This window comes from Balaenoptera musculus, chromosome 20, assembly GCF_009873245.2.
Source record: "Balaenoptera musculus isolate JJ_BM4_2016_0621 chromosome 20, mBalMus1.pri.v3, whole genome shotgun sequence".
Taxonomy (NCBI): Eukaryota; Metazoa; Chordata; class Mammalia; order Artiodactyla; family Balaenopteridae; genus Balaenoptera; species Balaenoptera musculus.
This window is the reverse complement of record NC_045804.1, coordinates 10,409,587-10,431,657: the sequence shown is the minus strand read 5'-3', so window position 1 is coordinate 10,431,657 and position 22,071 is coordinate 10,409,587. Positions and strand designations below refer to the sequence as shown.

The 22,071-nt window shown below is 53.7% G+C and overlaps 1 protein-coding gene across 13 annotated transcripts in view; it reads left to right on the top strand.

The window, feature by feature from the left end:
* The window catches only part of RBFOX3 (RNA binding fox-1 homolog 3), a 448,464-nt gene that overhangs the window by 87,291 nt on the left and 339,102 nt on the right, over positions 1-22,071 (top strand). The window contains exon 1 of one of the 13 annotated variants that reach the window (XM_036837411.1): positions 9,933-9,944. The exons of 11 other annotated variants lie outside the window; for them this stretch is intronic. The gene's annotated coding sequence lies outside the window, so the exon portion shown is untranslated. Of the gene's footprint in view, positions 1-9,932; positions 9,945-10,155; positions 10,334-22,071 lie in introns of those variants that run through there. One more of the 13 variants, XM_036837413.1, reaches the window with a different exon arrangement.

The following is a 22,071-nucleotide window of genomic DNA, read 5'->3' as shown; positions in this document are numbered from 1 at the left end:
AGCCTGTTGTGTTTCTATTATCCAGCACTGCCTGGTGGCTCCATCTTACTCCACCCTTACCAGATGGAATCAAGACACCGCAGTGCCTGGAAACTTCGGTCTGTAGCCGTGAAAACTGCTCTGCAATGCCCCATCTCCTCTGCCTCCTTGAGAATCCCCCTGGGGGCATGGTGCTGATGGAGGCCCTGGTTGGGGGGTGGCAGGGGGCAGCCACAGGTCCAATGGTTCCCAGCGCGACACTATGGTGCATCCAGCCTTGGTCAGCGGTTCACAGTGGTCCTGGGGGCAGGGGAGGGGAGTCCTGGCAAAGGACTGGTCACTCCCAAAACAGGTTACTGCCTTGTGTATTTCAACATCTCTCATCCTTGGCAGAATTACAAGCTTGTGGGGACAGAAAACCCTAATTTGTACCCAGCTCCTGGCACTCCTGGAAAAGCCTTAGAAGTGCTGCAGACAGGACCCAGGTGGAAGGGGTGAGTCCTCAGGTGGTGTTCCCTTAGAACAGGAGGGAAGACGGGTGGGGCTCCGTGTTCAGATATCTGTCTGCCCAGCCTCCGCGCTTGCAGGAACTTGGAGGGGGCGTGGCGGCCACCAGAGGGGAAGGCAGGTTTACACTGCGCTGAGATGCCTCCCTGAAGTTCAGAGTGAGGGGGTGCATCCCTCAGGAGTGATTTCTACTAAATGACCACCGCAGGCTGCCTGTCTTGCGTGCACGGACACGTCCCCACACCTCACGTTTGACCAGCACTCTCTTCTGCCTCATTCCCGCTGCACACTGCCAGGGCCATCTCTCCAGGGGCAGCCTCCTGGCCTTGCACTCGGCGGCGCAGGATAGATGCACATAGGGAAAGGGTGAGGGGCCATCCAGGGAAGGCAGGGAGCTGAGGGAGGGGAGGGGGTGCCCGGGGAGGGGCGGCATGGCTGGCAGGTAACTTGTCCCTTCTTACGTCGCATCTTAAACCCTATGGGGATGGGAATGTTTTCGGCAATGGAAATAGTTCATTTTTCTTCATTTGTTGTGTTGAGCGTTTGTCGTGCCTGGGATACTGGCTGACATGGCAGCAGCTGACGCTCCTGGCCGGCCAGAGCTCGCTCTAGCTCTCTCTCTGTTGTCCTGGGGAAATGTTCTTGGCCGTGGGCACATGGAACCACGGACTCAAGGCTAGTCCTGGTCAAGGGGAGAAGGCCTTGGTTTAAGTCCTCAGTGGAAGCACCTCAGTGGAAGCTGGGTTTCCGGAAGGAAGAGGGTGCAGCTTGGACCTGGCTGGTTCAGGGCACCTGGAGTATGTGTGTGGCGGTGCAAAGGTGGCCTCCCGGGCCGTGAAGTGGGGCGGGTGTGGAATCTACCCCTGTGGGGGCTCGTGAGGTGCCCTGCGCACACTGGTGCTAGCAGTGCCCGCACGTGCAATGGTCATCTGTGGGCGACTGCTGAGTGTGTTGTGTGTGCCAGTCCCAAATCTCCCAGGTGCGAGTTTCAGATGCCCGCCTCTGCCGCTCATGTGGTCGGGAGTGCGCGAGTGAGCCTGGCCCCCGGTGCCTGGATGTGGGGACTGAGCGGGGGGAGAGGGCCCCTGCGTGTTGGCTGCGTCCCAACAGCTTCCCTGCTCAGTTCAGGTTGGAGGGGGAAGAGGCATGCCCTCAGCAAGTCTGGATGCCCTTCATGTAGGTCTAGCGACTCCAGGGAGTGGAGGGCCTCTCCCCACTGCCCTTTCGTAAGTAAAAACTCCGGGGACTGTTTGGGAAGGTCTGGCTGGGGTCACACGTGAACCCGTGGACCAACCACAGTGCTATGAGGATGGGCAAGATGTTTTGGTTGGAATAGAGGAAGCAGTGATTCGCCAATCACAGGAGTGATCTGGTTACTGGACGAAGAGGGGCAGTCAGGGTAGACCCACCCAGAGGTCCACTAGGGTGTGTGCCCAGATAGACACCGAGGGACACACCCACAGGGGGAACCACGCTGGGCACTGGCCCCACGGGAGCTTGCGAGGTGCTGGCATGTGTGCTGTGTCCTTCTAAGAGGCGGGAGCTCCTGTCGTTCCCGTGGGCAGTAGAGGGACTGAAGCCCAGGAAGAGCCCGAGGCCACACAGCTAGCATGTGGCTGCACTGGGCTGTGAACCCAAGCAGCCTGTGCTGTCTCACCATGAGGACTGGGGTCCAGGTGAGGACTGGGGCCTGGCCACGGTGGCCATGTCCATGGTGATGTGTGCCTGGCACCAGTCACCTGACAGATAAATTCCCAGCTGAATTCATGGTTCATCTCGGGGTCATCTCTCTCCTTTGCCCCTCCTGCCCCTGTCCCTGTCCCACAGGTCAGACCCGTGACGCCTGTGGGCTCCCTATGCAGACCTCATCCTCAGAGCCCTTGGGTATTTATCAAGTTGGCATGACCATCTTCTCTGTGAGACCAAGAGCCTCTTGGGCAGGACTTGGTCCCTCAATGCCTGTGTCCCAGCACCTCACATGGAGACAGGAGGTGGTCTAACCCTGAAAGAATAGGTAACCTGCTGCACTGTGTCAGCCCACCACACACACACACACACACACACACACACACACACACACTCTCACACACACGCACCATGTGCTATTTCACCTGCATGGGTGTCAGCACATCCACGTACCTGCAAACACCCAGTTCGCCGGGGGTGTCTTCCCCCTCGCCTTTCCTCTCCATCCTTCAGAGGTGCCCCCGCCACAAGCTCCTCCATTCCCTCGGCCAGCTGAGCAGGCGTTCTGCTTGACTTGGGCACCCTTGCTGGGATGGCGGCTGTCCTGGCAGGAGCCTCTGCCTGTTAGAGGAGGCCCGAGTGTTACCTGGGGCGGGGGAGGGGAGGGGTGGCCACGGATTCCACGTGGTTTGATGAAGGGAATGAGTCTCCTGATGTCTGTGGGCCCTGTGGACTTGGCCTTCCTCTGCCTCTCCCCCATGGGGAAGCCACTGCCCCGGGGTCCTCTGCAGCCTGGGGAAGGCAGAGCGAGGCCTGCGCCTCCCCTGGGGCTCCGGTGCTCTGCCTCAAGTCCTGGCTGCCCTCCCTTTTCCCGCACCTGGCCGGCACGGTGACCGCCAAGAGCAAAAAGCTCGGTGACGGGTGCCAGGGAAACGTCCCCACTCTCATCCCTCCATTAATCACCAGCTTCCAGGGCACCGAGGCCCCTGTTTAAGACGCACCGGTGGTTCCGAGGTGAACGCAGGCACTCCCAACCTCGGCTGTTAATCTCTCCCTCTGAGACAGGCTACCTCGGCCTGTTAATCACTTGCTGTAATTACAGCCCCAACTTCTGCACAGGGAATGTTAATTGATGCGTTGGATGGAGGGGCTGTGCACGCACCACGTCCTTCTCCCGTGGCCCCCAAATGCCAAGGTCACGGGATTTGGCGGGGCTGGCAGTGCATAGAAATGAGCGTGTCATTGAGGCTGGGGTGGCCGGCTGCCAGTAGCGGCTGTGCGCCTCGCCCCTCCCAGTGTCCTGCATGCTTGCGAGACAGGCAGCGGGTTGGAGGTGGGGCACTGTGGATAGTGAGGGCCGGGGCTCGGCTGGCCCGGGGTGGGAGCCAAGCTCCCAGGAGGCCTGCTGGCCCACCGGTGGTATGGCCACGGACGTCCTGCCTGCAGGGTGAGCTCAGCAACTTTTCTGTGGTCCCTCTGTCCATACCAGGCAATTCTGCTGCTTTGTCCCCCTGTGGGAAACTTGGCTGGCTGACCATCAGGGCCGACTTCTGGCTGTTCTCTGAGCCGTGTGAGGCCATTCATGCCACCCTTCGGGGCCCGGAGGTAATTTTATGGCTTTTGCTGTGATTTACTCCTGTCATGAAGTTTGTTTTTCTCCAATTATAAAAATAATATATGCTTATTAGAAAATACCTGGCAGTGCCTCCTTGTTTCAGGCTTTTCTGCCCAACAGTAGGATGGAGGGGATTCTGCTGATTCCCTAGTGCCGGCCCATCCTGACAGTTGGGAAACTGAGGCTCAGAAAGGGGTGGAGTGGCCAGCCCAGAGTCCATGGGTCAGTGGAAGCACAGGCTGGGACCCTGCTTCCCATCAGGAGCCTCCCTGCCCTGCCTGGAGCTCCCAGCCCTGGGCCCTAACCTTGGATTCTGGCTTGAGAGTTCCCGGAGGAGCTGGAGAGATGAATGGAATGATGGAATCATGCAGGCCTGGAGGGGAAGGAAGGGGCAGGTCCCTGGATTCCTGCTGATGACGTGGCAGGGACGATGCCCTGTCAGGCCTCTTGGTGGTCCTAGCTGCTCACAATGCCCTTGGGGACCCGAGGGCAGTTGGGGCAAGGAGCCAGGGTTGCAATGAACAGAAACATTCTCATAATCTGAGCATGGCCTCTTGGGGTCTGCCGGGGGCATGGGGCCAGGCGGAGCAGGTGGTAGGAAGGACAGGAGGGCCCTTTGACCCGGGGGTGTGTTGAGTTTTGTGTCTGTGATGCTGAGGGAAAGTCAAGGACTTGGGCATGCATCGCAGAAGCGGAGGGACACGGGGTGGGGACTGCCACCCAGGGCGCCCCTGTGCTCTGCAGTGGGGCAAGGGGCTGCGCGGCGGCAGGCCGGTGAAGAGGACGGAGCTGGTGGGGAGGATGGGTTGGCAGGGAGGACAGGCCTGGGAGGCCAGGGCAGGGGCGCCCGCCTCAACCCCAGTGGAGTCATTAAAACCCCAGTCAGCTTCAGCACAGCCAGAGCAGGGAGGCCCTGAGCGCTGCTGTGGGGTGACTGCGAGGAGGGGCAAGGGTGCAGGGAGAGAAAGGAGGGAGCTGAGGAGAATGACAAAAAGGGGGCTGATGGCTGAGGGGCCGTGCAGGGCAGGGTGACCCTCCCGTCCCAAAGGACCCGCAATGGAGAGGCAGCAGAGGAGGTCTGGGTCCAGCACAGGATGCCCCCAAATCCCCGTCAGGGGCCCCAGCCCAGGAAAGGGTGTGACAAGCCAGTGACACTGACTTGGTGGTGATGTCCCCTGTCCGCCCCAGCTGGGTGATCACCCCACTGCGGTCCCCTTTTGCCACCCCACACACTCTCATTATTGACCCCAGTGGTCAGGCTGTGGGAGCTCTTTCCAGCAAAAATGAGTAAATGACAGATAAAATCCACCACCAACCCAGAAGGCTCCCAGGTTGCTGCAGGAATGTCCCCTTGGGGGTTAATGACGTCTGCCCTCCGCAGTGCCCCTGTCTACCGGGTTCTCCCGCATTCTCCCCCTTCTTACCACACACCCCGCCTTCACTGTAACCTCTGAGGTCTGCCAGTATCCTTGTTACCAGCCAATTTGAAAGCCTGTCCCATGAAGCTCCGGCCGCGTGGTTTAAATCTGGGTGGGACGTGATCCTTTTCCAAGGTAACTGCAGCCAGGGTTCCTCAGGCCCATCTGAGGTCTTTGATGAGAAGAACTAGAGCAAAGCTGTTTGGTGGGTGTCCTGGTGGGAAAACTCTGGAATTTGAGACTTTCTCGCTTGGTCTCATTGCTGTGATGGGATTCCCAGGCCCCCAGTGGGTGGGGCAGGAGCAGGTAGAATCTGCCTTTCAGGGGGATGGGGGCGGTTTCCTGGCCTGCTCTGTGGGGCTGTGCTGACACCAGGCCTCCCATTTCTCATCTGTAAAGGAAAGAAGATATTCCTCCCCCTTCCCTTTGCGGAGTGGCAGTTAGAGAAGTGTCTGGAACCTTCTAGAAAGATCCTGTTAGCACTGAAGATATTCATGAACGTCTCCTCCAGGGGCTGCAGGATACAACCAACTTATGAGAAGCAGTGATGATGCTTGCCCCAAGTAGAGGGTCTCGTCTGAACCCCAGACGTGGAGTCAGTGGTGTATCACGGTTCAACATGAGGGGGTCTCTTTGCTGCGTAAGAAGCAGCCATTTAGAGCACACTGTAATCTTGAGTCACGTGTGTGGGTGGTGGAGCCATCAGAGACATGGGGTGGGGCATTCCCCCTGGGTCTAGGGGGCAGGGCTTCTGTTTGCCCTGAATCCATTTTGACCACTGGAATGACTGCACAACCAAGGGGTGGCTGGCAGGACTGTCCCCTCTCTCACCCCAAGGCTGAGATCGGGCCTTTGCCAGCATGCCCACGTGACGTGCGGGTCAGGACTGCCAGGCCAAAGCCCCATCCTCCTCAGGCCGGTGCTGCTGGGAGGGGCCCCCGAGGACATCAGAAGGAAGCTGCCACTTCCCCGTCTGGAGGTCCTGTGAGTGGCCGGCAGTGTGGGTGTGTGTCGGAGCTCTGACAACAGTGGGGTTAGAAAGGTCCAGCGCCTGCACCCTCAGCCCGGGTTGTCTGAGGGGCACCTTGAGAGAAGGGGTCTTCCCAGGGTCGGAGAGCAGGGCTGGATATGATAGGGCCAGCCTGTCTGAAATAAGAACTGAGGACCTGGAAGTGACAGCGTCTGACTCCAAACGTGGGGCGAGAAGCAGGCAGGGCAGAGAGGTCACCTCCCCAGGCCCCAGGCTGCTCCCCGGTCACTTGCCTCCTCCTGGCTCCACAGAGGTGGGGTTCTGGAGCTGCAGCCCCACCCTGGCCCCCACCACACGGCCAGGCGCTCAGGACCAGGCTCCTCTGCTCTCCCGCCTCTCAGATTCCACCGAATGGTGCTGACCATTTTCTGGGGGGGACAAGGGGCTCCTTTAACTTCTCAGGCAGCTGCTTGACAGCGAGTGCTGTCCCAGAACGCCAGTCACAGGCTCAGCCCTTCACTGCAGTGAAGTGATGACGTGGCTAGTGGAGAAGCCTAGAGACTCTAGATGCTCTCCATCCTGGGGCCTTCACGGGGCAGCATCCAGAATGGTCATCATAGGGAACCGTCTCTGTGCTCCTCCACCCTCCCTTCCTGGTCTACTTCTCTGTGACCTAATGCTTTCGTCCTGCCAAGACTTGCTGAGCTGGCAGATGCCACCCCTGCCCCACCCCTACCTTCCCAACCTGTGACAAACAGGACGGAGCCAGGGGCAGGTCCAGCTCAACCCCTCCATCCTTGCCGCCCTCGACATAGCCTTTCTCTCACTGTCCGGGATTCGGTCTTTGTTTACCAGGCTGAGATGCTCTGTGGCTGGGGCAGCGCTGCTGGAACGTGGGGCTGCCTGGATCCCCGCTTGAGAAGTTTGACAGCACTTGGACCCAAGGATGGGCCAGGACGTGGAGGTCACCCAAGCCAGCTTCCTGCCCAGCGGGCCTCTGCTTCCCAGTGCCCCATGACAGATGGCCACGCAGCAGGTCCTCCAATGTCCCCGTGATTCGTGATTTAGTGATCACGGGAGCCAAGTGACAGCTGAGAGTCCTCAGCCCTTCTCCACGCCCTCAGAAGGGTCCTGCAGTCCAGCTGGGCAGGAAACTGGCATCCTCGGGTCCCTCCTGCCGCTTCCTCCCTCCTGCTTCTGCTCCGCTCTGGGGAGAGGCAGCTTCCAAGTGGAGACCTTGGGGTCACTCTTGGTCTGCAGGAACTCGGGGTCTCTATTTCCTCGTTCCTCGTCTGGGTTTCTCTTTTTTCCCTCAAAGGCCTGCTTCCTCTGGTTATCTTCATCCACAGCCTGGGAACTTCACGAAGTCAGCTGTAAGCATTCATGTGTTTGGTTTGGATGAGAGTGGGGAGTGGGGAGCACCTGGGCTTGAGTCCACCCTCGGCCTCTTGCTAGTGGCGTGGCCTTGGCTGGGAGGTGCTCTCAGCCTTGGTTTCCTCCACCATAAAATGGGGACAACAGCAGAAGCTCTTGGTTGGGTGGGTTCAATGACACGTGCAGGTAAGGCATCCAGCACCTCTGCTAGCCTTTAGTCAATACTTAGCGGATGGCAGTGATACAGATCAGTTTCATTGTCAAAATGCTCATCATAAACTCGACGGAGCAATCCAGCACTGCCCCGTTCAGCCACCTTCTTGGGTCCACTTCGTCCCAGACACCTCCAGGCTGGCCCATCTCTGCTTCTGGCTGTGCCTGCCTGGTGTTCTGGCAGTGCCTGTGTCTCTGCCTGGGGGCTCCCAGGAGCAGACCCTGAGATAAGGTGGTCAGGGACAGGCAGTGATGGGGAGGAAGGGGAGTGGGGAGGGGGACAGGGAGAGAGGCAGCCCACGGCCTCGAGGGCAACTGGAGCCTATCCCACTGGGACTCCGGGGGCCAGTGAGAACATGCCCCCCAGGGCTCTCTCACCATGGGGAGGAGGTGGGGTCTGTGTACACTCACCTCTGCCATTCCTTCTCGAGGCTGCTCAGGAAGCATAATGCCTGGACTCCAGGCCTTCAGGCCCTGGCAAACAGAGAGCCCCAGGCAGGGGCTGGCAGTTCTTTAGGGGGCCATAGCTGTGCCCTCTCCACAAAGTCTGGATCTCGGCCTGGGGGTGAGGGTGGGGGAATCCCCGTCCTTGGAGTCTCTTCTAGCTCAGACCTAGGAGTAATGGCAGATCCTCATATCTGCTGATCTCATGTTTCTAGAGTTCTCTTTCCCTCTCGCTAGCCAATCCCCATTTATCTCAATTCCCTGTAGTAGTTAATAATTCTTTATATGAAGCATCCCCTGTAATTTCGAGGCGAAATGAATGTGGGGTTTTGCCTCTTGATTGGACTCTGACCGATAAAGAGTTGGTACTGCGAGTGGTCCTAGGAAGTAGAAGGGTTGGCCACTGATACATTAAGGGTGAGGGGATATGGCAAGGCCTGGGCGGTGTCTTCTGCAGACCCTTACCTGAAGTGGTGATGATGGCTGATGGTACAGAGCACTTTGGTGGTGCCCCACTTGGACAGCTTTGGGGTGGCCCTCCCCAGGGAGCGATGGACCTCTCTGCCCACCTGGTCTTAGAGCTTGGGCTGTGGGGACGTTCAGCTGCAGCTGCCCCGCCGGGGGGTCCTTGACCTTGCTGGCTAAGGACTGAGTTGGCACCTTAGTCCAGCTAGGCTAAGTTGGCACCTCCCCAAGAACGATTTCCTGTGGCAAGTGGCCAGCTTTGTCACCAGGGAATGAATCTATCTAATCGAATCTACTCAAATCTAACCTGATCCCTACATGCATATGTTTATTGACGTATGGTTTTGGTGTCGTATGGTATCTGTGGTTGGCTGAATAACGGGCCCCTGAGAGATACCCATGTCCCAATCCCTAGAATCCGTGAATTTTACTTTGTATGACAAAACCAGACTGTGCAGTGTGGTTAATTTAAGGATCCTGTGATGGGGAGATTATTCTTCCTTATCCAGGTGGGCCCTAAATGCAATCCCAGATGTCCTTCCAAGAGGGGGGCAGAGGGAGATTTGACACAAACAGAAGAGAAGGCCTGTGAGTGACAAAAGAGGCAGAGACTGGAGAGATGCAGCCAAAAGCTAAGGAGCACTTGAGGCCATCAGAAGCTGGAGAAGGCAGGCGATGGATTCCCCCCTAGAGCCTCTGGTGGGAGTGCAGCCCTGCCACACCTTGATTTCAGCCCCGTGAAGTTGCCTTCGGACTTCTGGCCTCCTCTGTGAGAGAATAGACTTCTGTTGGTTTTTGCCACCCAGTTTGTGGTCATTTATGGCAGCAGAAACTCACGCAGTGTCATAACAAAATGCACCACGTGGGTAGCAAGTGAGCTACACTAGATATGAGGGAATCCTCTCCCATGGCTGTCCTCTGACTTGGCAATGGAGAAGCCTTGGTTTTTAAACATAGGCGGTAAGTGACTCAGTTACGGATATTTCCCTCTCATTTCCTCCTCCGCCTGTTCTGATTGGGGTACACGTCCTACATCAAAGCTTTAGTGACTGGGCACTTACTTACGCAGGCAGCCCCTGAGGGGCTGATGACCTTGCTCAGGCCCCAGTCCTAGGAGCTCCGTCGAGGGAGGGCACTCAAGAGCTCAAGATGAGGGGTCCAGGCACCCACACACGTGTCGTTTCCTCTTTCCTGTCTGAAGTCTCTAAGGTGGGTGGGCATGAGGGGTCAAGGTGAGCACAGGCCTCTGCTGGATTCTAGCTCTGGATGAAGGGTTTTGCACCCTGTCCTGGCCCAGGAGCTCCTGTTGATCCCACAGGGCCAGCACCTTCCTTCAGAGAGCTTGCATTCTGACAGCTGGCCGTGGAGGAGTTTGTGGGAGCCAGGCAGAGGACAGTCCTTCCCGCTGGTCAGCTCCCAGGACCGGGTGACCCTGCTTCTTCTCATTAGATTTTCCTGATGGACCACTGCAAACGTAGTGGGTCCCACTTTTCTGTCGTGTGCCTGTAGGACATGGAGGAAGCCCTGAGTGGCACCATCCAATATGGCGGCCACAACCACACAGGGCTGTTGGACACAGAAATGTGGATAGTTTGGGGCTGAGATGTTGTGAACATGGAAAATGCACATTGGATCTCAAAGACTCAGCACAGAACAGAGAAGGTAAAATTTCTCATGGATCATTTTTATATGGATGTCAAAATGATACTATTTTTTTTCTTTTTTTTTTTTACATCTTTATTGGAGTATAATTGCTCTACAATGGGCTGTTAGTTTCTGCTTTATAACAAAGTGAATCAGCTATACATATACATACATCCCCACATCTCCTCCGTCTTGCGTCTCCCTCCCACCCTCCCTATCCCACCCCTCTAGGGGTTTACAAAGCACCAAGCTGATCTCCCTGTGCTATAGATTGTGTTAAATTTAAAAAATCATAAAAATCACTTTTGCTTGTTTCTTTCTAATTGTTTTAAAACTAGAAAATGTGGCAACTAGAAAATGTAAGCTTATACAGGAGGCTCACACGATATTTCTGTTGGACCAGACAGCTCCAGAGGTTGACAGATGCTCTCACCGCCCTCTGCCCACTTCTAGGCAAAGAGCACTAGTTTGTTTGCCCCTTATCAGAAGGGACTTTCATACATTTGTTCTCTATGTCTGTGTCTCTATTTCTGCTTTGTAAATAAGATTGTCTATACCAATTTTTTTCAGATTCCACATATATGCATTAATATACGATATCTTTCTCTTTCTGACTAAAGGCGGGGTGGGATGAATTGGGAGACTGGGATTGACATATATACAATATTGATACTATGTATAAAATAGTTAACTAGTGAGAACCTACCGTATAACACAGGGAACTCTACTCAGTGCTCTGTGGTGACCTAAATGGGAAGGAAATCCAAAAAAGAAGGGATGTATGTATATGTATAGCTGATTCACCTTGCTGTAGAGTAGAAACTAACACAACATTGTAAAGCAACTATACTCCAATAAAAATTTAAAAAAAAAAAAAAGAAGGGGCTTTCAAAGGAATCACCGTGAAACCCCAGGAGAGGTTGGCCAGGATGGTGGTGGCAGTGTCTCCTGTGTTGAAAGCCTGCCTGGACCCAAGTGGCCAGGGAGTCGGGACGACTGGCCTCCCCGCTCAGTCTGTGTTCCCTGCTCAGGAGCACATGCAGTCGTGGGGAAGACAGGAACAGGCAATGCAAGAAACAGAAGCACATTTTTGCCAGTTCAGAGGCAGGATTTGAGCTCTTTGGGCAGCAGAGACCCCACTGCCCAAACAGGTGTTGATTTTTGAGGGTGGATGTGTGAGACAGAATGCTCATAAAAGACTACTTTCTTATCGGGCCTACAGGTGAATCATTATAGCATCACTTTGCATTTTTATCATAGTCAAACATTGAAAAAATTTCTTATGGTGGTAAAATATATATAACATAAATGTTACCTCTTTAACCATTTCTAAGTGTACAGTTCTGTGACATTAAAGACATTCACATTGTTGTGCAGCCATCACCAACATCATCTCCAGAACTTCTTCATCTTCCCCAGATAAAACTCTCTCCCCATCAAATGCTAACTCCCCACGTCCCCTCCTCCAGCCCCTGGCAACCACCATCCCACTTTCCATCTGTATGAATTTGCCTATTCTAGGTGCCTCAAAATTAACTGGAATCAAACAGTGTTTGTCCTTTTGTGGCTGGCTTATTCACTCAGCCTATTGTCCTCAAGGTTCAGCCATGTTGCAGCAGGTGTTAGAATAGAGTTTAATGTTTTTAAAGACCTTCCATGTAGCCAGTCTTGCTCCATTCTCCCCATCCTCTACACAGGTTATATTAGCCCCATTTTGCAGATGAAGGCACCGAGGCTCACCATGGAGACTCACTGAGACAGCCTGGTGGTCACATGACCAGTGAATGGGGGCAATGACATAGATTTTCTGACCTCCCCCCCTGGGCTCTGCCCACTTCACCCTGGCCAGGTGACGCTGGCAGGTCCGCAGCTTTGCCAACACACCCCACCCACCATTTTAATAACAACTGTCACGTAAGTAGAAAATAAAATCAGTTCTGGAAGAAAACCTTCTCACCCTCAGTGTCTCCCCTCTTTTCCCTCTCCCTCTCTCTTGAGATGAGGCAGGGTGGTTTCTAAGAATAACTCTATGTGATGGGACAGGTCAGTTTATAAATACTGTATAACCTGAGATGATGGGTCCAATTTGAAGCCTGTTGACAGTGAGGCTTTGAAGGATGGGCTCCAGGTGGGGTGTGTGCACGCGCATGGAATACAAATCAATAATTTATAAGGAGAAGGGCATGTTATGCAAATTCAAGGTATTGGCATTGTGTCTGCAACAGATAAATGCTAGGATTCCATAGAGGGAGGGGTGAGCTGGAGCAAATCCTCAGCCCCTGGGCTCTCACGGGTTCAAACTCGTGGCTGTGGATGGTGATGACCAGGAGGGGTCGGCATGGAAGGGGACTCAGAAGCAAGAGTGGCCTGTCCCCAGGGCCTCTAGTTCCCTGGAGCCATTGGATGTCCCCATTCTTTCGTAGCTGGGAGGGTTCCCGAGCACTTTAGATACCCAGTCTCTGTGGCCGGAGAGTTTTCTGGTGTCAGCAAGATGAAAAGCCCAGGACCTTCCACCTTTAGGGGGAGGCATGGTAGGGTGGCCGGAGCCACCCACTTACCTGGCTAATCTGTCTTCCAAGCAACTGGCACGGGCCAAGGTATATTGCTTAATCAACCTCATTACTCTTGTGCATTTAGCAGCTCAGAGGAAGATAATACCTTTCAGGTTTGACCCAATTTTAGTTTTTGTTGTCATAACCATGGAAAATCGACCTTTGGCCCCTCAGCAGCGGGCCTGAATGGGAAGTGATTTACAGCGAGCGTGCCGTGCGGAATCCCTAATGCTCTTGCAGGAGAGAGCCACGCACCCTCCGTCGCAGCCCTAATCTACACTGAGCAGCAGTTTCCACGACAAATTCTCATTCTTCCCTGCCACTGAGAGCCCAGCTCCCTGGAGATTCTGAAAATTGCGTTACCTCGACTTCAAAGTAGGCAGATAGACAGACAAACAGACAAATCCCTTTCACTGGCGTCTGCATTTCCAGGCCATGGACAACCTTGCTGAACTTCTCTCAATGGTCATTCCTCTGCCTGAGCTGTGAGCTGCAATGTCACTTCCTGTTTCCAGTGAGGTAGCAGGGGTCGTAGGCAGGGAATTGAGGCTTCACGTGATCTGCTTGCAGAAGTCTTTCCTTTTCTGGCTTTGTAGGAGAGACATACTTAGAAGTTATATAATGTCTTTGATACAGAGACAGGAGGAGGGGGTAGAGAAATCAAAGGGGAAAAGGTGTATTAGTTAGCTACTGCTGTATAACAAACTACCTTCAAGGTCAGTTGCTTAAAACAAGAATCATTTCTTTTCATTGCTCACAGGTCCCTGGTCTGTTGGGGGGTCAGCTGATCTTGGCTGGGCTCCCTTGTGGGTCTGCAGATTGACTCAGGGGCTCTGCTCCAGGCTGGGTAAAGCTGGGGCAGCCCTGCTTCATGTGTCTTTCATCCCTGTCCTGGGACCAGGGGCCCAACCATAGCAACGGCAGAGGCACAAGAGAACAGCGGAAACAAATAAGGTTTCTTCTAGCCTCAGCTTGGAAATAGCTTACCATCTCTTCTGCCTCATTCTGTTGGCCAAACTCACATGGTTGAGCCCAGATTCACAGAGGGTGGGAAAAGAGAATCCACCTTTTTAGCAGGAAAAACTGCAAAGTCACATTATTTATTTAGTGCTTACCATGGACTAGTAACTAAATTAAGCATTCTGTATACATGATCTTATTTATTCTTTATAGTAACCCAGTAAGAGAATTATTATTACCGAATTTATAGGTGAGCAAACTGAGGTTGACAAAGGTTAGTGACAAGGGAGCCAGGATTTTAATCCAAGTTTATCTGACTCCCAAGGCCAGACTCTTAGGTACTCTACCTTTTAGTCTTGTAGCACTGCCCTCCAGCCTCTACCCCTGTTCTGGGCCTTCTCTGCCCCTCACTGGGGTTACTCTGTGGATGGATGGATGAATGGATGAGTGGGTGGGTGGGTTGATGGATGAGTGGATGAGTGAATGGATGGATGGATGAATGGATGGGCAGACAGATGGATGGCAGATATACAGATGGTTGAGTAGACAAATGGAATTGATGTTTCCAGGGACCTTAGCCTCTTCTTTTTTTTAAATTTTATTGAAGTATAGTTGATTTACAATGTTGTGTTAATATCTGCTGTACAGCAAAGTGACTCAGTTATATATATATATATTCTTTTTCATATTCTTTTCCATTCTGGTTTATCACAGGATATTGATTATAGTTCCCTGTGCTATACAGTAAGACCTTGTTGTTTACCCATCCTATATATAATAGTTTGTATCTGCTAATCCCAAATTCCCAATCCTTCCCTTCCCCACCCTTCCCTCCACCTTGGCAAGCACAAGTCTGTTCTCTATGTCCATGAGTCTGTTTCTGTTTTGTAGATATGTTCATTTGTGTCATATTTTAGATTCCACATATAAGTGATATCATATGGTATTTGTTTTTCTCTTTCTGACTTACCTCGCTTAGTATGATAATCTCTAGGTCCATCCATGTTGCTGCAAATGGCATTATTTTGTTCTTTTTATGGCTGAGTAATATTCCATTGTACATATATACCACCTCTTCTTTATCCATTCATCTGTCGATGGACATTTAGGTTGCTTCCATGTCTTGTCTACTGTAGATTGTGCTGCTATGAACATAGGGGTGCATGTATCTTTTTGAATTATAGTTCTGTCTGGGTGTATGCCCAGGAGTGGGATCGCTGGATCATATGGCAACTTTATTTTTAGTTTTTTGAGGAACCTACATACTGTTTTCCATAGTGGCTGCACCATTTTACATTCTCACCAACAGTGTAAGTGGGTTCCCTTTTCTCCACAACCTCTCCAGCATTTGTTATCTGCAGGGACCTTAGCCTCTTTCTCATGTATACTCCTAGTTTCACCAAGCCGTGCTGCCTCTGGAGAGGTCTTCCTTTCCTCATGAGCTAAAACTTATCTCCTGGGTAGTAAGAATGCTGCCCAAAGGAGCTCTGAAGGAAAGTGAGGTCCTAGGAAGGCAGATGTCGTGGCCAGGATCACTCAGGGAGAGCAGACTGAAGGCCATAGCAGGGTCCGGGTTGACCTGGGCTTGCACAGAGAGGCCTCCTCCCTGCCAGACCTTGGTCTAAGTTTCACATCCAGAAGGTAGGGCAGGAGGTGGGCAGGACAGCTTCTTGCCAAGGAAGCAAATGGGGAGAGAGGAAGCAGGTTGTGGTGGCCCTTGCTTCTCCAGCCAGCGTCTCTCCCATCCGCTCTCGTCTGCTCCTCAGCACCGCCAGCTGTTCTGACTGTGACCCTCCTGAGCCCCCCTGCACATAGGCTTCACCAGGGAGGCCTGGCTGAGACCAGGGCCCTGTGGCTGCCAGAGGGAGAGGAGGGGCCTCTGCAGTCCTGCAGCAGCCTCTCTTGACCTGAGGCGGGGGTTGGGTAGACACTGGGTGTTTCCCCGGTGGTGATGAAGTGGCCACTGTGCTCCTGAGGGAAAGGGGGCAGCCGTGGGTGTGCCCCACCTCTCAGTGCCCCCAGCCCTGTGCGTGGTGTGTCCATCTCCACCTGGGACTTACCAGAGGAGGCCAGGCGTGGATTCCGGTCCCTGCTGCAGGTGTGCAAGGTGGCCAGGGTGGGGTCTGAGGCGAGGACACTTCCTGTGTTGTCATGTTCCCCCCTTTCTTCTCACGGCTAGAGAGCTGATGAGGGAAGACTGAGGCTTTGGGCGACAGCGTGCTGACAGCTGTGGCCCTCCTGCCACTGCTGGTAGAAGCCCCCTGGGGCAAGTCTCTCGGCCCCGAGCGTGGGACACCTGCAGTATCATTACACTGATTATTGCTTCTTTCCAGATGTATTGATCTAGCTCCTGTCGCTGACTCTGGCGAGTCGAAAGGCTCCAAAGCCTCAGGGACCTGAGAGAGTGGCTGTAACTCAGGATCTACTGTCAGTCCGGGAGGTGACATATTTTTTAATTAAAAAAATTGAGACTAATTTACATACTATGAAATCTATAGGTCTTAGTACAGACCAAACAGTTTTGACAGATGTATGCACCTGTTTAACCATTACCTAGACTGAGATATGGAACTTCCCCATCTCCTGAGAAAGTTCCTTGTTTCGGCAGGGGGTACCGAAGTGCCTGGTGGGGTGATGCGATGCAGGCAGGTGAACACAGGACTTAGTTCTAGCCTTAGCAAGACTCTCAGGATGGCCTCAACCAATGCAGGCCTGTGAGAACCCAGCTCCTTTGGGCTAATGGCCTGGCTGAGAGGGGCCAGCAGAGGGACAGACAGCCAGGAGAAGGGTCCTCGGCTGGAAAGCACCAGGCAAAATCATCAGCTCATTCCCCACTTCCATGCACGTCACACTCAGGTCCCCCAGGAAGATGTCCATGTCCTTCTATGTGGCAGGCACTCCCGACTTGTGGCGGGGCAGATAGGCGTTTGGCATTCAAGTGACAATCTTGTGAACACCTGAGACCATATGTGGGAGGCTCAGAGGTGGGCATCGATGTGTGCCGGCTTGTCAAGAAAAGGATGTGTGACACCTCGCCCTGGGCGGGGATTCAGTGCTGTGTCCCGCCCAGGAATCCTGCTGTTCACTGTTTCTGCCCCAAATCCCTCTTGCTGCCTCTGCCCCTGTTTGCCTCCTGTGCTCAGGGGAGGTGGGGGTGGCCGAGGACTGGTACCCATACCAGGACCAGGCCACTTTCTCCAAGTGGCCAAATTATCCCACAGCAGGGCCCTGGGGGAATTTTTGGAATGTTTGTGCAAAGGTCATGTGGTTACAGTAGCTAGCGATATACATTTTTAAAGCATGTTACCATTCTAAGTTAGTTCCCTGAAGCTCAGGCTGGAACTGCACTCCCTGTGCCCAGGGAGGGAGGTGTGGCTCAACAGGGGGAACATTTAAAAAACCTTCCAGGAGACACAGTCAGGCTCCGGCAAACCCCCAGACCTGGAGGTCTCAGGGCCAGGTCAGGGGATCCCAAGGACCCCAGGTCCGAAAGAGCCTTGGGGGAAGCAGTCATTCCGGTTCCTGCCCTGTGAGAGCAAGGACTGAGTCTTCACCCAGGCCCATTGGCTATTATGACCCAGAGGCCACAACACCCCCCTGAAATCCCCAGTGCCCCTCCCATCGGCACCCAAAATGCCAGTCCATGCAGGCACTGAGGCATCCTCAGGAGGGAACCCTAGGAGTCCCTATTCCGCCCTCTCCTTACCTCTCCACTTGCCAAAATTTAGAATCCTATTAAGATCTCGGCCCCCTCCACGTGTGACGTAAAGCCAGTCTGGAGCAAACGTCAGCTGTTCAACATCAAAATCCTATTACCAAATGCCCTGTTTCCACCACGCAGATACCAGGCAGCACAGAGATAAGTGAAAAAGAGCCTCTGATTGCTGCTGGCATTGCGCTATCTGCTGGGCCCAGCTGTGTGGCGCGGGAGCAACTGCGGATGGTCTCATCACCACCCCCCAGCCCCCAGCCCCTCCACCCCAGGTGTCTCCTCCTACCCTACCCGCCGTGCTCTCCCCCACTCCCTCCACCTAGTTCTCACCTTCTTCGCCCCCTCCCCTGCTCACCCCTTCTGCCCTTCTAGCCCTCTTCCTCCCACCCCTTCCCTCTTCCCCATCCCTCTCGGCCATGCCCCTTCCTCACTCCCTGCACTCCATCCTACCTCCTCTGTCCCCTCCTTCATGTCTACACGCCCTGCAACCCTACCCACCTACCTGCACCCCTGTCCCTACCCAGTGCGCCCAGTCTCCAGATGTCTCAGCCCCCTGTGTTCCTCCCACATCTCCTTTTGCCCTGTGCCAGCCACCGCCCCCCCCTGTACCCTCTCCCCTTCCCACATCTCCATCCTCTGAGCTGCCTCTACACCTCCCTTTGCCCCTGAATCCCCCACTCCCTTGACTCCTGAAGCCCTGCATTCCCAGGGACTCCTTCATAGCTGATGTTCCTGGCCCCTCCCATCAGGCCCTCTAGATGCAGGAAGTCCCCTGTCCCTGTCCCTCCCAAGGAGGGCATCCCAGAGCTGGTGTCTCTGGCCTGCAAGAGGGCAGAAGAAAGGGGACCGGTGTGAGGAGGGGGCTTTGACCCTTTACTGGACGTGGGCTGTGGGTAATACCCAGTGTGAGGATTAACTGTGGGGAATGGGCTGCCCTTCATCCCGGTCCCAAATCACAGAGTCTTCTCTGCAAACAGACACGGCCTGAAGATGGGGCTGACACGGTCGGCTCCAGGCTCTCTCCTTGCACCTGTCCATCTCCCTAGTTCTGATGAAAAAATCACTGACCTTCAGTTCTGTGATCCTGGGGTGGGTTCCCTCCAAGTGTGTCTGTTGGAGGGGCTGTCTTTTTGATACATGCCACTGGCCGAAGGACTCCCCTGCAGGCAGGTTTGGGCTAATTCTTCAGTGAGCCTTTTGGGACCTTCAAGCCCCAGCAGCCCTGTCTCTCCTGCCACCTGCCCTGCGCTCAGGCCTCCTCACCTTGGCTGGTGAGGCTCCCCTGCCTGACCTCCTTCCTACGTTTCTGCTGCACTCTTTCTGCTCGGCTCTGCTGTTACTTCCTTCAGAAAGCCAGTCACACCCCAGCCCACTCCCACCCTTCCTGTGTCCACAGTGCCCTGTGCGTCCCCTCTGTAGCATCCATCAGAGTGTATTGTAATTTCCTGTTTAAATCATGGCAGTGCACACCTATGCTCCTGCCCAGGCCCCAGTGTTTGCAGGTGAGGGGCAAAAGGTGGTGCTATCACCACCTGTGTGGTTTGAGTAGCCCCTAGTGGGTGAGCTGCTGAAGGAAGGAGAGGTTATGCAACTTGCCCGGGGTCTCCCAGGTAGAGGTGGCAAGGTGGGGAACACTCAGCCTCCCAGCCTCACCCCTTAGACACCTCTGTCTGGTTGCCCACTTCCCCACTAGACTGTGAACTGCTAAGGGGCCACATAGGATGTACCCTTGGTTCCCGCCACCTAGGTCGATGTGGCACAGGCTCTTCAGATTTGTTGAATACCTGGAGGAAGTATGGCGGCCACTTGGGCTTCCTCCAGACTCTTCCCCAAGAGCCCATCAGGGTTACTTTCAGAGTCTTCTCTCTTTCCTCACCTCCTTCCCCATCCAGCTGTGTTTTCCTTCACAGCCAAGGGGCCCGCCACCCATAGCAGTGTGTGGTGAAGTGGAGGGGTCAAGGGGGAAGGGATGGTTTGTCCACCAGTTAACCTGGGCCACTAGGTGAGAATCAGGGTTTTAGTTTTTCCATTCATTTGTTCATTCATTCGATTATTCGTTCCTCCAACAAATATAAAGAACCTAGTATATGTCAGGTACTGGATTTACAGTGGTGAACAAAACATATTTCCCAGCTCTCGCAGACCATGGTTGAGTAAAGACATAAATCAAAATATAATTAGTTTGCAAGAAGTGCCAAGGAGAGTGACCAGGGAACTGGAGTGGGGACTACGTTAGCTTTGGTGGTTGAGAAAGGCCTCTCATCAGAGATGTGATTTCCACTTGAGGACGAGAGACAGGACGGAGCCAGCAGTCTCACAAGGAAGCAGTGAGTGAGAAGGTCTCACCTGGGGGGTGAAGGACAACTGGGTCCCTTAGAAGTCCAGTCCTGCTGGACCTCTTTGAAGCATCCAATGCCCTCCTTCCTTGGGCTTTTGTGGTATTTTGCAATCTCATCTTCCTTCTCTTTGGGGTCCCTCCTTGTTCTTCCTTTCTCTCCCACAAACTCCTGGGGTGTCCCAGGTATGCCCTCTCATTGCCTTTTGTGTACTCCTATTCCACCTTCTCACTAGGTGTTCTTATCCATGCCCATGGCTTCAGCCACCATTTCTATTTCTATTTTGGTAATTCCTGCATTAGTTATCTACTGCTCTGTAATGGATTACACTGAAATGTAGTGGCTTCCAACAACAATCATTTATTAGCTCATAGATTCTGGGGTTCAGGAATCTGGAGGTGGCTGAGCTGAGTGCTTTTAGCTCAGGGTCTTTCATGAGGTTGCAGCATGTTGGCTGTTGGTGGGAGGCCTCAGTTCCTCGCATGTGGATCTCTCCCTATGGCTGCTTGAATGTCCTTATGACGTGGCAGCCAACTTCCCCCAGAGTAAGTATGACCTGATCTCAAGATCAATGCACCATCACTTCTGCCATGTTCTAGTGGTTACACAGACCAGCGCTGGTCTGATGTGGGCAGGGGCTACATAAGGGGACAGGAGGTGAGAATTGTAGGGGCCACCTTGGAGGCAGGCTGCCACAATCTCCAAAGCAGATAAGACTGTTTCCTAAGCCTTAGATCCTAGTACCGAACCATCTACAAAATATCACCCCCCATACATATCAGGGGCTCTTTGAACACATGTCGAAATCTGAACTCAATTCCACAAGCCTGGAAAAATTGTATAACGTAATTGTTAACATACACAAAGGTGTAAAGAATAACTTATAAACTATATTATCAACCCAGCTGAAGCCCCCTCAGTGTAACCTTCCCTCAGTCCTGTGCGTCACACAAATTCTCCATCTGCCCTTTCCTAAATCTTAATTTCTCACTTGATCCCTGGCGGCAGCCTCCTGATGAAGATTCCTGCCTTGGTTTTTACCCCTCCATCCTGTCCACATTGGCACGAGAGTGAGCGTCCTAAGACATGCATCTGCATCGTTTCCGGCTTAAAATTCTTCAAGTGGCCTTTTAAAGTCCTTGGCCTGACATTCAAGGTGCATCATGATCTGATTCCTGACTTACTGGCCAGTGTCATCTTCCAGTACATCAAATCCCACACCTCCTGCCCCATTATTTGCATCCCTGGAAGACATCTCGCCTGCTCTTCCTTCTTGGCTCTGCACCTGCTGTCTCCTCCTCTCCCCTCGAGTCTCTGACTCACTCCAGGGTTGGCACCTGGGAGCAAGAACACCTTCACAGTGTGAGTGAGGAGCCTCTGCTCACGGTCCCACACATCCTTTGTCCACCTCTCTCACTGGTACTTTATTCCTTCGTTCTGCCATCAAACATATTCCTTTAACACCTATGTGCCAGGCACTGTTCTAGATGCCGGGAACGTGGCATTGAGCAAAACTAAGGTCTGCCCTGTGGAGCTTGCCAGCTGTGGCCTTACCCCACCTCTGCTGGGATTTTTGGTTTATTGTCATCTCTCCCTCTATACCACAAGCCCCTTGGGTACAGGTCAGTGTGGTGTTTCTTATCTGTGTCCCCAGCATCTAGCATAGGAGGAACTTGATGGATGTTTGGCGCAGGAATGGTGCTTTCTGGAAGGGCCAGAATGCGGGAACCAGATGACCTGAAGTCCCCTGACGTGTCTGGAACAGGCCCAGTTAACCATCCCGGGGTTTCGGTCATCGATTCCTAGACATAGGAACCCCAGTTTGGCGAGGGAGGCAGGGAAATGGACAGCAGAGCCTGAGAACGCTTTGGATCATGCCTTGGCAACGCCATCTCATCAAGATTTGCTCGAAACCCAAGCAGCCTAGCAATCCAGCAGTATACCAGAGTCCTCCTGTATTTGGGGAATATTTCTGGTTTGGAGCCCGGAGTCCCTTGGCCACTGGTCCCAGCCTCACGTCAGGGGTTCTGAGCCCCCAGCTTGAGCCCGGCTGTCACTCGGGTCACAGTCTCCAGCTACTCCAGTTTTCCCTGACCTTGGGGAAAATTGCTTCCCAAATGACACCCCTCCATTTCACAAGCTTTAAGCACAGCGCCGAGGACACATAAATTACATGAGGCCCTTCCCATTCCCGTT